Source organism: Lathyrus oleraceus, chromosome 4 (genome assembly GCF_024323335.1).
Source record: "Lathyrus oleraceus cultivar Zhongwan6 chromosome 4, CAAS_Psat_ZW6_1.0, whole genome shotgun sequence".
In the NCBI taxonomy this organism is placed as follows: domain Eukaryota; kingdom Viridiplantae; phylum Streptophyta; class Magnoliopsida; order Fabales; family Fabaceae; genus Lathyrus; species Lathyrus oleraceus.
The window spans coordinates 222,758,211-222,774,990 of record NC_066582.1 but is presented as its reverse complement, the minus strand read 5'-3'; the positions used below and the strand labels follow the sequence as shown (position 1 = coordinate 222,774,990).

Genomic DNA, 16,780 nt, shown 5'->3' with positions numbered 1-16,780 from the left:
CTCGTCTGCCCTTAACAACAATATCCCTCACTTAATTTTGTTATTTCCTTATTCCCCCTTCACCCAATTCCTCCTCGTTTCTTCGAGTCTACAATATTTGTTAAAGTAAATGCTCGTGACGGCGACGGTACCGGTGATCATCCATGGTTCTCTTTCTCTCTCTTCCAGGTTACTCCTACCCTATCTCATATCGAAACATTGGGGACAATGTTCGGTTTAAGTGTGGGAGGAGATTTTTATCGTTTTTTATTGCTTTTCTTTATTTTTAGTATGTTTTGAGCGTTTTTTGTTGTTTGCTTTTCCTTTCAATAAAATAACATGTGTTTGACGAGTCATCTGTGTAGTGTATCCGTATTTCTCCTATTTCTTTAACCTTACCAAAAAAAAATTGTGAGCAAAGAAAACAGTGCATCTTGAATATTCAGGCTATAAGACAGGTTTATGACGGGATGTAAAAGACTTGGGAAAACGTTTTTTAAAAATCGGTATTGTCTTAATAGCGTAGGCTTCATGATTATAAGAGTCGATCCCGACACCCCATGTGTTGTGGTCCCAATTTTTTTTACAAATAAGTCCTTAAGTAGTTTATCCTTGCAGTCAGCTCCGGCTTAAGCATGCTCTACGTAGGGGACCGATGAAAATAAGTGAATGATCACAAAAATATATATATATATATATATATATATATATATATATATATATATATATATATATATATATATATAAAAGAATATGCCTATTGTTGGTTGGTTCAGAGGTATCTGGTGCTGAACTTGGTAGGGTGGATTACGATCCAATCCCCCACAACTGCAAATTGGGTTAAATAAAGGGGTTACACCAACTTATGTACCAGAGCCCCATATATATATATATAAGAATATGCCTATTGTTGGTTGGTTCAGAGGTATCTGGTGCTGAACTTGGAAGGGTGGATTACGATCCAATCCCCCACAACTGCAAATTGGGTTAAATAAAGGGGTTACACCAACTTATGTACCAGAGCCCCATATATATATATATATAAGAATATGCCTATTGTTGGTTGGTTCAGAGGTATCTGGTGCTGAACTTGGAAGGGTGGATTACGATCCAATCCCCCACAACTGCAAATTGGGTTAAATAAAGGGGTTACACCAACTTATGTACCAGAGCCCCATGCTTAGAAAAAATATATATATATATATATATAAGAATATGCCTATTGTTGGTTGGTTCAGAGGTATCTGGTGCTGAACTTGGTAGGGTGGATTACGATCCAATCCCCCACAACTGCAAATTGGGTTAAATAAATGGGTTACACCAACTTATGTACCAGAGTCCCATGCTTAAGATCATAGTCACTAACCGGTCACTTTACTATGAGTATGTACGGATAACGGGCTTAATGTGATTGCACTTGAATGAAAAGGACTTTAAGAAAACGAAAAGAAGCCTACGACCGCATTACCCCACCATAAGTCTTTTTGCCTTGAATTAAGTCTAGTTGATATTGTTTTTTTTGCATAAACTATAAAGTGTTTTGTTTGAGGACAAACAAAGGTTTACGTGTGGGAGAATTTGATCACACTGAATCACACCGTATTTTTGACTCGGATTTCACATGTTTATTAGGACTTTATTATCATTTTGTTTGTATTATGCTCTCTTTTATGTTGTTTTCAGATATTTAGCTCTTTCGGGACCCTTTTCGAAGAAACGAAGCAAAAAAACCAAAAATGAGGGTTTTTCGGCAAATATTGTACACATGGCGTTGCACATGGCGGCCGCTATAGGAGAAGCCATGACTCATCAGCCCTTAACCAGGAGGTAATCCGTCACATCGGGGGGTTATCTCACTTTAGTGAGATTGAGTTGGGTCACTTCTTATTTTATCGCTTTTATTTATTTTACTTGTCTTGCTTTAAGTTATTTAATTTATGTCCACACTTTACTTTATTTAATTTCTCATTGGCGATCAGTGGCATAAAAACCTTTCAGTTCTTTCTCTCCTTCCCAATTGTGCAAAATTTCAGGTTTTCTCCTTCTTCCTCTCTCTCAAACCATTTTTCTACTTCTTCTTTCTCTCGATTTCGCTCTTAACTGTTTTTTTCACTAACTATAATATTTTTACTTTTGAAGCTATGGTGGGAGGTGGTGGCAGTAATTCTGATATCTCCTTTGCCGGCACTTTCGCCAGTAGTGCTTTCTCTGCATGTTTCGCTGAGGTACATATATGCATGTCGCTATATATTTATTCCCTTTTCTTTAGGTTTTCATTAGATTGGGAATTCTCTTTACTTTGTTATCATCTTGTTGTGTAAAAACTATCATGTAGCACTGACACATCTTAAAACAGCGCCTCTATGTTTCAGACACTTGCACAAATATTTATTTTTTAAAATTATTATCTGTGTCGCTGTGTTAGTGTCGATACACTTGCACAGATACTTATTTTTTTAAATTATTATCGGTGTCTCTATGTTAGTGTCTATTCATGTTCAGGGAGTCGGTGCTTAGTAGTGTGAAACCGGTTTGGGTTTTTGAATTTGAACCTATTGTTTTTTGTTGTGTATTAAAGGATACTACTTAATTGTGTTTTGACTGTGATGGACTTTGATTTGTGTGTTTTTAATGTTCTGGGAATTTGTGCTTTTGTTGTGGCATACGATGTTGACGGGTTGTTGTAATCGGAGAAAATTATGTAAACGTAACCTCACGTGTCTTGTGTTGTATCAGACATGGACGCATCTTGGACCTTAAGTGTTGGTGTTACATAGATCTATAGTAGTGGGTCAGAAAATTGGATGAACTAGTGAATGTGATTTTTTTGTAGTTATCTAAGTTGCATTTTTTTTCTTTTACTTTGATTATTACTACCCTTTTGATTGGTCAGAGTTAAGTTGAATATGAGTTGGTGTGCAAATTTGTTTTTGATGATAAGCTTTTCATGAAGGTTGGCTCAATTTGTGGTTGAGCGTATCCAATTGCTAGTGGTTAGTCTTAGTGGGTGTTTGGATTGACATTGAGTTTGGCAGAAGCACGAGATTTTGGCAAAACCTAAAATTTGGAGATTCAATAGAATTATAGTTCTGCTGTGACTTCTCAAACTCACTGTGATTCCAAACATGTATAGGCACATAGGAAATGTTTTTGTCAAGGGCTCTTATGTTATTAAAGGATTTTGCTTTACACTCATGGCTGTTATTTTCAAGATGTAATGTTGATTAATTACGATTGGTCTATGCTCGGTGATTTGTAGTTGCAGATCTTGGAATTGGATGTTGGGATAAATCGATTGTTTTGTTGAAAGTCTTAATTATCTGTTTGGGAGGAAATTTTTTGAAAATGCTGTATTTGATATTCACTGACTGAATCAGCAGCGAAGAATGGCACAATAGTTGAATAGTTTTCTATAAATTTTCCCATGCAACAATTTTCGATTTATTCACAAATTTTCCTTGTTTAAGGAGATCGATTCAGCTTATCATATATACACTATGCTGTTTTGCATCTTCCGTTTGCTTGTTAGATGTCATGTTGTAGTGCTTTTTCAAGAATTCGTTCTAACGTATATTGAATATTACATCCTCAAATTTATCTTTGATATAGATATGTACTATTCCTCTGGACACTGCCAAAGTTAGGCTTCAGCTTCAAAAGCAAGCTGTAGCTGGTGACACGATAAACTTACCTAAATATAAGGGCAATGCTGGGAACAGTTGGAACCATTGCCAGGGAAGAGGGTCTTTCAGCGCTCTGGAAGGGAATTGTGCCAGGGTTACACCGTCAATGTTTGTATGGAGGTTTAAGAATTGGGTTATACGAGCCTGTGAGTATTGACTGTGTCTCAAAGATTGTTTATTTATTTGAGTTCATATATCTACTTTTTAACGTATGCAATCTGATTGTTTGAATTATTTGGGATATTTAACAGGTTAAGAATTTGTATGTTGGGAAAGACCATGTTGGAGATGCTCCATTGGTGAAAAAAATTCTCGCTGCATTAACAATTGGTAAATCCAATTATATTTCTCCTAAAGCTCTCAATACATAATGCGTAATCATGATACTGAAACCTGTTTGATTTTTCTTTATCAACAGGTGCTGCTAGCAATTGCAGTGGCAAATCCTACCGATCTTGTCAAAGTTAGACTTCAAGCAGAAGGAAAATTGCCTCCTGGCGTGCCAAGGCGCTACACTGGATCATTGAATGCTTATTCAACAATTGTGAAACAGGTATTTTCCTTTAACCTTCTATGATTTGTGAATGATAAAGATGATTTTTGTCCTTTTCTATGATCCAAACTCATAATTAGTCTTGTTTAATCTCTATCAAACAATCAGGAGGGAGTCAGAGCACTTTGGACTGGCATTGGCCCCAATGTCGCAAGAAATGCTATCATTAATGCTGCTGAGCTAGCCAGCTATGATCAAGTGAAAGAGGTAATGTAAAAGATACTAAACTGCGTTTTTGAGTTAAATTTTGCTATTACTCCAATTTCATTTATTTTAATAGCCTGTTTTTTTTCCTTCTACTGCAGACCATTTTGAAAATTCCAGGCTTCACCGATAACGTTGTTACACATCTTCTTTCTGGTCTTGGGCGGGTTTTTTTGCAGTCTGTATTGGCTCCCCAGTTGACGTGGTAATTTATCAGTGTTTACTTGTGAATATCAATGTTTGATTGTGCACTTTTTATTGTCTCATCATGTTATCTATAGTGTGTTAACTATATGTACTACATTCAGTTGCTTGGTGAGCTTCTAAACTATGCAGTTTTGCCTTTTCCCTAATTCAATTTTTCGAATTTTCTTCTTCAGGTGAAGTCAAGAATGACGGGAGATCCTAGTTACAAAAGCACCATTGATTGTTTCGTCAAAACATTAAAAAATGATGTATGGTTTTTTCTGCTATTATTACTTTTCCCTTTTCTTTATTTAAGCATTAATTGTATAAAACAAAATACTTCACAGAACTTGATCATATCAAATTGATAAGAGGTGGGTGCTTGGAGTATTATCTGCAACCATTGCAAATTGAACTAACACGATTTGAACTTTCAGTTTTCATGGCATCTTTAAACATTCTCATTTCTCACGCCTGCTTATATGCTAACATAAAACTGTTCACTTTCATTTCTACGTTACATAATATGCTTTTTTTTCTTTGCATAACTCTCTGTTGTGGAAGTGGTGAAGGAATTCTCCAATAACTTATGTTTTAATTGGAGAAATATTGAAATCGGTATGTCATTTGATTGGTTTTGCAGGGACCTTTAGCCTTTTATAAGGGATTCATACCAAATTTCGGACGGCTAGGATCTTGGAATGTGATCATGTTTTTAACTCTAGAACAGGTATGACTTGAGTACTTTGTGATAGATCCAAAATTTGGATCAAAATAAAATAACAATTTTTAATTTAATCAAAACCAAACATGAGTCCAACTGTTGTTATGAACGTACCCAAGCATTGATAGTGACATTTATGTGTTAATTGACTATGTTCTTTGTTCTAACATACATTCTCACAATTAACCTACAAATTTTGCTGTTTTAATTCCTATGTTTTTTGTTTTGACGCAGACTAAAAAGTTTGTCAAAAGCTTGGAATCGGCCTAAGCTCAACTAAGCAAGAGTAGAATTTTATGAGAATGGTCTCAGGTGGTGGTGCTAACAGAAATCACAGGAAAATAAAACTTTTCCAGTTAACGTGGTAAATTATTTCTTAAATTCTCCTTTCTAAGAACACATGAACGCTATTTTTTGGATTCTGAGATACATCAAAGAGAATATTCCAGTTGAAATAACATCTATCGAATAAATTTCAGACGAAAGACCTTGGTAAACTCCTATATTTTTTGGGTATTGAGGTAGTCAAATCTAAAGATGATATGGTAATTTCTCCGGGGAAATATGTTATGGATACTTTTGAAGAAACAAGTTTGTAGAATGCTAAACCAGTTAATACTCTTATGGATTCAAGTGTTAAAATTCTACCTAATCAGGGGGAGCTTCTATATGAATTAAGGATGTATAGGATATTAGTTGGAAAGTTAAATTATCTCACAGTCACATGTCCCAACATTTCTTTTTCGGTTAGTGTGGTGAAGTAGTTCTTAAATTCTCCTTTCTAAGAACACATGAACGCTATTTTTTGGATTCTAAGATACATTAAAGGTTCTCCAGGAAAATGTCTCATTTATGAAAATAAAGGACATACTCAGATAGTTGGATATCCTAACGCTGATTGGGAAAACTCACCCATTGTTCGACGATTTACCTCTGAGTATTGTTTATTTGTTGAAGGAAACCTAATATCCTATAAAAGAAAGAAACATAATGTAGTTGCAAGATCAAGTGCTGAGGTAGAATATAAGGTTATGACACTAGTAACATGTGAGGTTGGTTGAATCAACTGCTCAAAGAACTTCAATTTGAAAAAATAAGACCATGACCCTTATTTGTGATAACCAAGTTCCATTACGTATTGTTTTGAATCCAGGTTTCATGAGAGGAACAAACATTGTCAGAGAGAAGATAGAATCAAACGACATTGTCACAAGTTTTGTCAACTCTAATGATCAATTGGTATGTGTTTACAAAATTCCAACGAGATCCTAAAACTAATTATATATGTGGCAAGCTTAGTGCATTTAGCTTATATGTTCAAATTTGAGGGGGAGTGTTAATATTTGTATAGAGAATATTCCATTGAATATTTCTTAACCTATCTAGAATATAATAGAATATACCATTGCATATTCCTTATGTAATTAATATAATATACCGTATAATACAATCTTCGTAATGTTATTCAGACATATTGTATATTCAAATGTCCCTCAATCTCATATTTCAACAATTTGTCTATGAAATTGTGAAGTTCTCATGATTTGTTGGAGGATGTCTAAGGTAGTATGTTCTTTTTTTTTACTAATATTATTTTGAATTTACAATTAATATTTTTTTTTCTTCCTTTGCAAGATTTAAAACAATGCATGTGTGTAGTTTTTTCTTAAAATATGATGATGCTCATTATATGAATTTTTGTTGCTTTTAACTACTTCTCTTTTATAATTTGTATTAGTATAATACTACAAATATTTGTTTACAAAATCAGTGAATTTGTTTTCGTCTACGCGATTTCTTTGTGCTATCTACCTATGTCCACTAAATTATGGATTTTGAAACAATACCTAAGTGCATGTATAATAAAGCTATTCACTAAGAGATTGCACAACAATGTTTATAACATAACATTTTTTTTTATGAATTCTACTTTGCAAGTTGTCTCGTAGACTATTTGTAAAAAAAAAAACTATAATTAATATAGATAATGCATTCATAGAAAGTAAATTTTGTTGGTATCATCCAAAGGTAACTATAAATACTATGTTTGGTTAGGTAGGACTTTCTATCTGTATGTTGTTCTTTTTCATTTTTCAAAGACTTCCCATAAAGGTCAATGTCACTCTTTTATGCTTATAACATCATGTGTTGTTATAATTTCGTCTTTTTGTTTACTCTAAAATGTTACTCTTTTTATTTTCCAAAATTATTTTGAAGTGATAACTAACTTGTTCGTCCGAATCTTTGTAGGAAGGTATGTACGCTCTTGTCATGAATAGATTAAAATGAGTCTTGAGGTCATTATATGTAATGTTCTTCTATTGCTTCTTTTCATTTGGTTTTTACAATAAATGCAAAGTGATTGTTTTGTTACAAGTAGTAAATACTGCACAAATCCATAACAAATATTGAGCAGTTTCTCGCACTTTCTTTTTTATATTATACTGATAAGGGTTGTATTGTGTTTTGATTTCACTGTTTCTTTTGGTCATATTTGATAGGGAGAGCCAGCCGTTGAGGTTACAAATGAAGGTTTTGATGCTGCAGGGCATACAATTGGTACATCTTTAGAGGTCGTGTTCAAACTTAGGAAGGTTCTCAACCCCAAGAGTGTGATCAAACCAACATCACTAGCTAAAGATTATTTTGAATCCATAACTAACTTGATCATCCGATACTTTGTAGATACCACACCTTTGCTATGACCATGTCAGTCTTGAAGTCCTTAGAGGTAATGTTCTTCTGTTTGCCTATTTTAATTTGGTTTGATTTGTTTGTGCTCAACAAATTATTCAGGTTCATTCGTTGATTTCATTTATTAATGTACAAGTTTTATAAAATCCTGAAGCCTTTTCTTGACTTGAACTTTTTTCCAGATATTATTCAGGTCTTTTTTGGACTATGCAATGATTAAATGAGCTTATTCTTTGTCTAAATTCAATATTTCTTCCATATTAAATTTGGCTGCCTTAGTTCACTTGTTCAGGTTATTTTTCCTGAATTTATTGTAATTGGTGATCGGTTCCATGAGAATAGAAAGTGATGCAGGGAACCTTTGATTTGGAAGTATAATTGGGTCTGCATCCCAGGTATTTTTCATATAGAGTTTCATGTATTTGTTTAGATTATATCACATAAATTTGTTAATTGATTTGTAGTACCTACACCTCCAATCAAAGGTGTGTCCAAAGTCAGGCACGTGTTGGTTCCTGACACTTCCTGACACTGACACATCCACATTCAATTGATTAATTTTTTCAAATTATTACTGGTGTTGACGTGTCACTGTCGTGTCTCATGTCCGTATTGTATAGGTTAATTTATTAATTAGTGCATAAAGAAAAGTTTGAAATCCATAATATGAAATTTCCAGTGCCTTGTTCTGGTCATTGTTATCCATATGTGGTAACTCTGTCTTTAATAGATATTGATGTACATCAACTTGAAGAATTGCATATGGTTTATAATTCATTTCAGATCCCAGTAATTTCCAACTATGACTACCAAAATCTTTTTATTATTACTTCAATGTGGTTACAATATGTAGGTCAAAAGTTATCCTGCATATTTTCTGATTTGTACTAATTTGCTGAAGTGGTTTTCCTTCAAATGTGGTTGCAGGGATTTGTCATTGTCTCAGCTTTACTCGATACAACATTGCTGCAGTTCATTTAAAATTATCCATCTCCTTCTGCAATCTATAAGAAAAATTGCACGGTTGACTTAATATACCCTTGTTATGGTTTTATGGATAATCTTTCTCAATATTTGAATATGCAATTGTAAACTTGTCATGATCTGCGGGAGAATATCTAAAATACTATGTTCTTTTATTTACAATATTATTTTGAATTCATAACTTGACCGTCGGAGTTTTTGCAGGTACCACACCTTTGCCGTGTCATGCTATGTTCATGAGTATGATGAAACAGAAAGGAAATGGTAGGAAGTTTGGTTTGCTGTGATCGGTTCCATGAGATATAGAAAGTGATGCAGGGACGCCTTTGATCATGCTCAACAAGCTGCTAGAGTGTTCAAGAACAGAAGCAGCCTGCGGCCTACCCTATTGGAAGCACCATCCGTTCCTCAACCCAACTACGAGTGGATGAGTGTCATTGACTCGAGGGTCTGCTGGAACATTGGAAATGGGCAGAGGGTGAAAATGTTGGGTGACAACTGGTTCCTGGGTCAGGCTGAGCTTGAAGTGTGGAGTCATGCCTCAACCCTAGTGATTCGGTTGATCGAAGATGACGCAAACAATGGAAATTGTGAGTTATTCTTCATCTATTTAATGCTGATTAAGAAACAAAAGATAGAGTTCTTAGATGATGAGATTCCTCACATGATCACACTATCGTCACCTCATCGTACTCCCTCACCACTGCAGAAAACACGCTTACGGTTAATGAATGAAATTATTGATGCGGTTAATGTAGTATTTGTTTCGAAGATTTTAAGGTTGGTGTCTGTCTGCCATGTTTGCATATGTTTCATAAGGATTGTATTCAAGATTGGTTGAATGTAGGCAATTCTTGTCGTTTGTGTAGGTTTCAATTGAACTGAAACAGTTACGTATGGATGTTTTCCATTCTAGTAAAAACAAGTTAGATGCAGAATTCTAGTAAAAACAGTTACGTTGTATTTCTGTTGTTTTTGTTTTTACTTATGTTGATGGTAAGTTACTGTAATACTAAATATGGTTCAATCAGAATTAGCTAATTTTGTGGAATAACTCTTTCTATAGTGGTTGGCTTGTTCTTCTTGTATATCAATATCCTATGATACATGTGAGTCGTAACTTTACTCAATACTAAATTGAATATTCATTTGATAACCATATTTTCTGTCTTGTTTATTTTATTTCTCATTTTTCTCTAATAATCTTTTTCTCAATCTTTGATGTGTTCTCTTCTGATGGACTCACCACATTCATCACCATGTTCTCAGATTTCATTTACGTCACCCCCAGCGGCACCAAAACCTAATAAAAAACGAAAGATACAGTTTTTAGATGATGAGATTCCTCACATGATCACACTATCGTCACCTCATCATACTTCCTCACCACCGCAGAAAACACGCTTACGGTGGTTAATGGATGAAATTATTTAGCTTGGTGAGATGCGATTAGAACTGTTTCGTCTCATCAACAACACTCAAGAAGCCATGGATGCTGAAAGAATGAGGAAAATCGCAATCTTGATGTCATTTAGATAATAACTAACAACTTTTTATTCATTTCAATTGATTCTGATAGGTACGTTGTTTTATTTCCCCAATGTTATTTTGAATCCATCCATCTGTTACTATTGTTGTGTCGTGATGAGTAGGATCAAACTCCTTCATGTAAAGTAACTAGAAATAGAATGGCATTTAGTATGTGTGGTTAACTATGACTTCCTAACCGTATCTTGTTCTTTTTCCTTTTTCACAGACTTGTTGGTCACCACCATCTTCCTTCCTTACATTACACTTCCTTCCAATCCCCATCCTCTCTCCTCAATTTCTCAAGGTGATTCTCTCTCTCTATTCTTAATTTCATATCTTCAATCTAATTTCATAGCTTCAGTTGTTTCTCGATAGAAAAACAAAAAAAAAAAAAACCTATTTTTTCTGTTCTAAAATACCTCAATGCATGCAATTCTGTGTAATTGATTCAATTACTGTTCGTGTAACCGCCATGGGGAAAATTGATAAGCCCTTTTCGTTGCTTTCAATTCATTGAGAGATCTTGCGGAACTAATTGAGTTTTCGTTTTAATTCGTTAAGAGATCTATTGAATCCTGATTTTTTGTATTTTTTTTGTTCAATTCTTTGGTACTCGAATTTGCATTGAATAGGATATCCATATTGATGAACTGTCGTAATCAACGCCGAACGTGTGAAGTGTTTATTTGATTTTAGTAATGCTGACCAATGCTGACGTTATGAGCTCTGTAGCACCGACGCGTAAGTTTTATTCAGTCCTTTTTTGAAATTATTACTAGTTTCGATGTGTATGGGTTGGTGTTGGTGTTGTGTCGGTGTCTCTGTATTTCTCCTACTTCCTCTCTCTCAAACCATTTTTCTACTTCTTATTTCTCTCGTTTTCGCTCTTAACTGTTTTTTTCACTAACTATAACATTTTTATTTTTGAAGCTATGGTGGGAGGTGGTGGCAGTAATTCTGATATCTCCTTTGCCGGCATTTTCGCCAGTAGTGCTTTCTCTGCATGTTTCGCTGAGGTACATATATGCATGTCGCTATATATTTATTCCCTTTTCTTTAGGTTTTCATTAGATTGGGAATTCTCGTTACTTTGTAATCTGTTTTTGTTATCATCTTGTTGTGTAAAAACTATTATGTAGCACTGACACATCTTAAAACAGCGCCTCTATGTTTCAGACACTTGCACATATATTTATTTTTTAAAATTATTATCTGTGTCGCTGTGTTAGTGTCGATACACTTGCACAGATACTTATTTTTTTAAATTATTATCGGTGTCTCTATGTTAGTGTCTATTCATGTTCAGGGAGTCGGTGCTTAGTAGTGTGAAACCGGTTTGGGTTTTTGAATTTGAACCTATTGTTTTTTGTTGTGTATTAAAGGATACTACTTAATTGTGTTTTGACTGTGATGGACTTTGATTTGTGTGTTTTTAATGTTCTGGGAATTTGTGCTTTTGTTGTGGCATACGATGTTGACGGGTTGTTGTAATCGGAGAAAATTATGTAAACGTAACCTCACGTGTTTTGTGTTGTATCAGACATGGACGCATCTTGGACCTTAAGTGTTGGTGTTACATAGATTTATAGTAGTGGGTCAGAAAATTGGATGAACTAGTGAATGTGATTTTTTTGTAGTTATCTAAGTTGCATTTTTTTTCTTTTACTTTGATTATTACTACCCTTTTGCTTGGTCAGAGTTAAGTTGAATATGAGTTGGTGTGCAAATTTGTTTTTGATGATAAGCTTTTCATGAAGGTTGGCTCAATTTGTGGTTGAGCGTATCCAATTGCTAGTGGTTAGTCTTAGTGGGTGTTTGGATTGACGGTGAGTTTGGCAGAAGCACGATGATTTTGGCAAAACCTAAAATTTGGAGATTCAATAGAATTATAGTTCTGCTGTGACTTCTCAAACTCACTGTGATTCCAAACATGTATAGGCACATAGGAAATGTTTTTGTCAAGGGCTCTTATGTTATTAAAGGATTTTGCTTTAAACTCATGGCTGTTATTTTCAAGATGTAATATTGATTAATTACGATTGGTCTATGCTCGGTGATTTGTAGTTGCGCAGATCTTGGAATTGGATGTTGGGATAAATTGATTGTTTTGTTGAAAGTCTTAATTATCTGTTTGGGAGGAAATTTTTTGAAAATGCTGTATTTGATATTCACTGACTGAATCAGCAGCGAAGAATGGCACAATAGTTGAATAGTTTTCTATAAATTTTCCCATGCAACAATTTTCGATTTATTCACAAATTTTCGATCGATTCAGCTTATCATATATACACTATGCTGTTTTGCATCTTCCGTTTGCTTGTTAGATGTCATGTTGCAGTGCTTTTTCAAGAATTCGTTCTAACGTATATTGAATATTACATCCTCAAATTTATCTTTGATATAGATATGTACTATTCCTCTGGACACTGCCAAAGTTAGGCTTCAGCTTCAAAAGCAAGCTGTAGCTGGTGACACGATAAACTTACCTAAATATAAGGGCAATGCTGGGAACAGTTGGAACCATTGCCAGGGAAGAGGGTCTTTCAGCGCTCTGGAAGGGAATTGTGCCAGGGTTACACCGTCAATGTTTGTATGGAGGTTTAAGAATTGGGTTATACGAGCCTGTGAGTATTGACTGTGTCTCAAAGATTGTTTATTTATTTGAGTTCATATATCTACTTTTTAACGTATGCAATCTGATTGTTTGAATTATTTGGGATATTTAACAGGTTAAGAATTTGTATGTTGGGAAAGACCATGTTGGAGATGCTCCATTGGTGAAAAAAATTCTCGCTGCATTAACAACTGGTAAATCCAATTATATTTCTCCTAAAGCTCTCAATACATAATGCGTAATCATGATACTGAAACCTGTTTGATTTTTCTTTATCAACAGGTGCTGTAGCAATTGCAGTGGCAAATCCTACCGATCTTGTCAAAGTTAGACTTCAAGCAGAAGGAAAATTGCCTCCTGGCGTGCCAAGGCGCTACACTGGATCATTGAATGCTTATTCAACAATTGTGAAACAGGTATTTTCCTTTAACCTTCTATGATTTGTGAAAGATAAAGATGATTTTAGTCCTTTTCTATGATCCAAACTCATAATTAGTCTTGTTTAATCTCTATCAAACAATCAGGAGGGAGTCAGAGCACTTTGGACTGGCATTGGCCCCAATGTCGCAAGAAATGCTATCATTAATGCTGCTGAGCTAGCCAGCTATGATCAAGTGAAAGAGGTAATGTAAAAGATACTAAACTGCGTTTTTGAGTTAAATTTTGCTATTACTCCAATTTCATTTATTTTAATAGCCTGTTTTTTTTCCTTCTACTGCAGACCATTTTGAAAATTCCAGGCTTCACCGATAACGTTGTTACACATCTTCTTTCTGGTCTTGGGCGGGTTTTTTTGCAGTGTGTATTGGCTCCCCAGTTGACGTGGTAATTTATCAGTGTTTACTTGTGAATATCAATGTTTGATTGTGCACTTTTTATTGTCTCATCATGTTATCTATAGTGTGTTAACTATATGTACTACATTCCGTTGCTTGGTGAGCTTCTAAACTATGCAGTTTTGCCTTTTCCCTAATTCAATTTTTCGAATTTTCTTCTTCAGGTGAAGTCAAGAATGACGGGAGATCCTAGTTACAAAAGCACCATTGATTGTTTCGTCAAAACATTAAAAAATGATGTATGGTTTTTTCTGCTATTATTACTTTTCCCTTTTCTTTATTTAAGCATTAATTGTATAAAACAAAATACTTCACAGAACTTGATCATATCAAATTGATAAGAGGTGGGTGCTTGGAGTATTATCTGCAACCATTGCAAATTGAACTAACATGATTTGAACTTTCAGTTTTCATGGCATCTTTAAACATTCTCATTTCTCACGCCTGCTTATATGCTAATATAAAACTGTTCACTTTCATTTCTACGTTACATAATATGCTTTTTTTTCTTTGCATAACTCTCTGTTGTGGAAGTGGTGAAGGAATTCTCCAATAACTTATGTTTTAATTGGAGAAATATTGAAATCGGTATGTCATTTGATTGGTTTTGCAGGGAATCTTTTTTTTCTTTTCATACCAAATTTCGGACGGCTAGGATCTTGGAATGTGATCATGTTTTTAACTCTAGAACAGGTATGACTTGAGTACTTTGTGATAGATCCAAAATTTGGATCAAAATAAAATAACAATTTTTAATTTAATCAAAACCAAACATGAGTCCAACTGTTGTTATGAACGTACCCAAGCATTGATAGTGACATTTATGTGTTAATTGACTATGTTCTTTGTTCTAACATACATTCTCACAATTAACCTACAAATTTTGCTGTTTTAATTCCTATGTTTTTTGTTTTGACGCAGACTAAAAAGTTTGTCAAAAGCTTGGAATCGGCCTAAGCTCAACTAAGCAAGAGTAGAATTTTATGAGAATGGTCTCAGGTGGTGGGGCTAACAGAAATCACAGGAAAATAAAACTTTTCCAGTTAACGTGGTAAATTATTTCTTAAATTCTCCTTTCTAAGAACACATGAACGCTATTTTTTGGATTCTGAGATACATCAAAGAGAATATCCCAGTTGAAATAACATCTATCGAATAAATTTCAGACGAAAGACCTTGGTAAACTCCTATATTTTTTGGGTATTGAGGTAGTCAAATCTAAAGATGATATGGTAATTTCTCCGGGGAAATACGTTATGGATACTTTTGAAGAAACAAGTTTGTAGAATGCTAAACCAGTTAATACTCTTATGGATTCAAGTGTTAAAATTCTACCTAATCTGGGGGAGCTTCTATATGAATTAACATTGATAGAACTAGCAGAAAAAATATATGAAACAAAATACTTCACAGAACTTGATCATATCAAATTGATAAGAGGTGGGTGCTTGGAGTATTATCTGCAACCATTGCAAATTGAACTAACATCGATAGAACTAGCATAAAAAATATATGAAACAATTTAAAGGAATGGTGAAATGAATTGTCTTTTTGTATTAATAGATGGAAAGGTAAATAGCAAATAGTATAACCAGAGCTGAGCTCCTCCAGAGAGTACAATCTCCTAATACAATGTTAGCAATAATCCTGCGTACCCTAACAAACACCACCCTCTCCCATATATCTCCCACTACTAACAACCTTCCTAAGAATCAGGGATTCCCTTTGCCACGTCACTAACAGAATTGTCCCCCACTTTCTTACCCCTGCGAACATAGACTCTCCATACAGCAGGATTGGGCCTTTCATTAGTAACATGCCCAATAGTAGTTGTTCTATCATTACCTTCCCCAGGAACAACAGCCTTGTCCTCAAGGCTGAGAGAAGGGAACTGACTTTTTAAGACTGACTCATCCTCCCAAGTTGTGTCTTCTACAGCTCTTCCCTTCCAACGCACCAACCATAGTCGCACCCGCTGTCCATTTTTCGTAATTGGCCTTGAAGCCAACAATTCTTCCGGGTCTTCTAAGTGTTCTGGCTCTATCTCGAGCCCTTCCGGTAGTTGAGGTTCAACAGCATACTCCCCAATAGCCTTCTTAAGTTGAGATATATGAAACACCGCATGTACTCGACTTCCTTCAGGCAGTTTCAACTTATATGACACTGCTCCTATTTTTTTCTGGATAGGAAAAGGTCCAAAATACCGTGGAGCAAGTTTCTGATTAATCCTTCGAGAGATTGTTTGTTGCCTATGGGGTCGGAGCTTCAAGAATACCCATTCACCCACCTCAAATGAATAAGCCTTTCTTTTCTTGTCCGCGTATCTCTTCATCTGCTCTTGAGCCCGAGTCAAATGATACTTCAATTGACGTAGAGCCTCATCCCGATCAACCAACTCAGCTGCCACTGCCTCTACCTTAGTTTCTCCCTGTAGAAATCTCACCACAGTAGGTGGTTTTCTTCCATACACTGCTTCAAATGGCGTCGTACCTGTAGACACATGGAATGTGGTATTATACCACAATTCGGCCCACGGAATCCATTGTGACCACTCCTTCGGTTGTTCTGATGCAAAACAACGAAGATATGCTTCTAGGCACCGATTTACAACCTCCGTTTGCCCATCCGTCTCCGGGTGATATGAAGAACTCATACTCAACCTAGTCCCTTGCAAACGGAATAACTCTTTCCAGAATAAGCTAACAAATAAGGGGTCACGATCACTAACAATAGATTGTGGAACACCATGGAGACGCACCACCTCCTTGGTAAAAATCTCAGCCACTTTTCTTG

At 35.1% G+C, this 16,780-nt stretch overlaps 1 protein-coding gene and 2 pseudogenes across 1 annotated transcript in view; all 3 read left to right on the top strand.

Annotated features, from left to right (window-relative positions):
- The first annotated feature begins 45 nt into the window (after positions 1–45).
- Positions 46–16,780, top strand: part of LOC127074668 (mitochondrial uncoupling protein 1-like) — a 37,788-nt pseudogene continuing 21,053 nt past the window's right edge.
- Positions 2,121–7,613, top strand: LOC127135045 (mitochondrial uncoupling protein 1-like; annotated as a pseudogene).
- The window catches only part of LOC127074675 (uncharacterized), a 30,665-nt gene continuing 24,654 nt past the window's right edge, over positions 10,770–16,780 (top strand). Inside the window, exon 1 of the mRNA XM_051016020.1 lies at positions 10,770–10,841. The gene's annotated coding sequence lies outside the window, so the exon portion shown is untranslated. The remainder of the gene's footprint in view (positions 10,842–16,780) is intronic.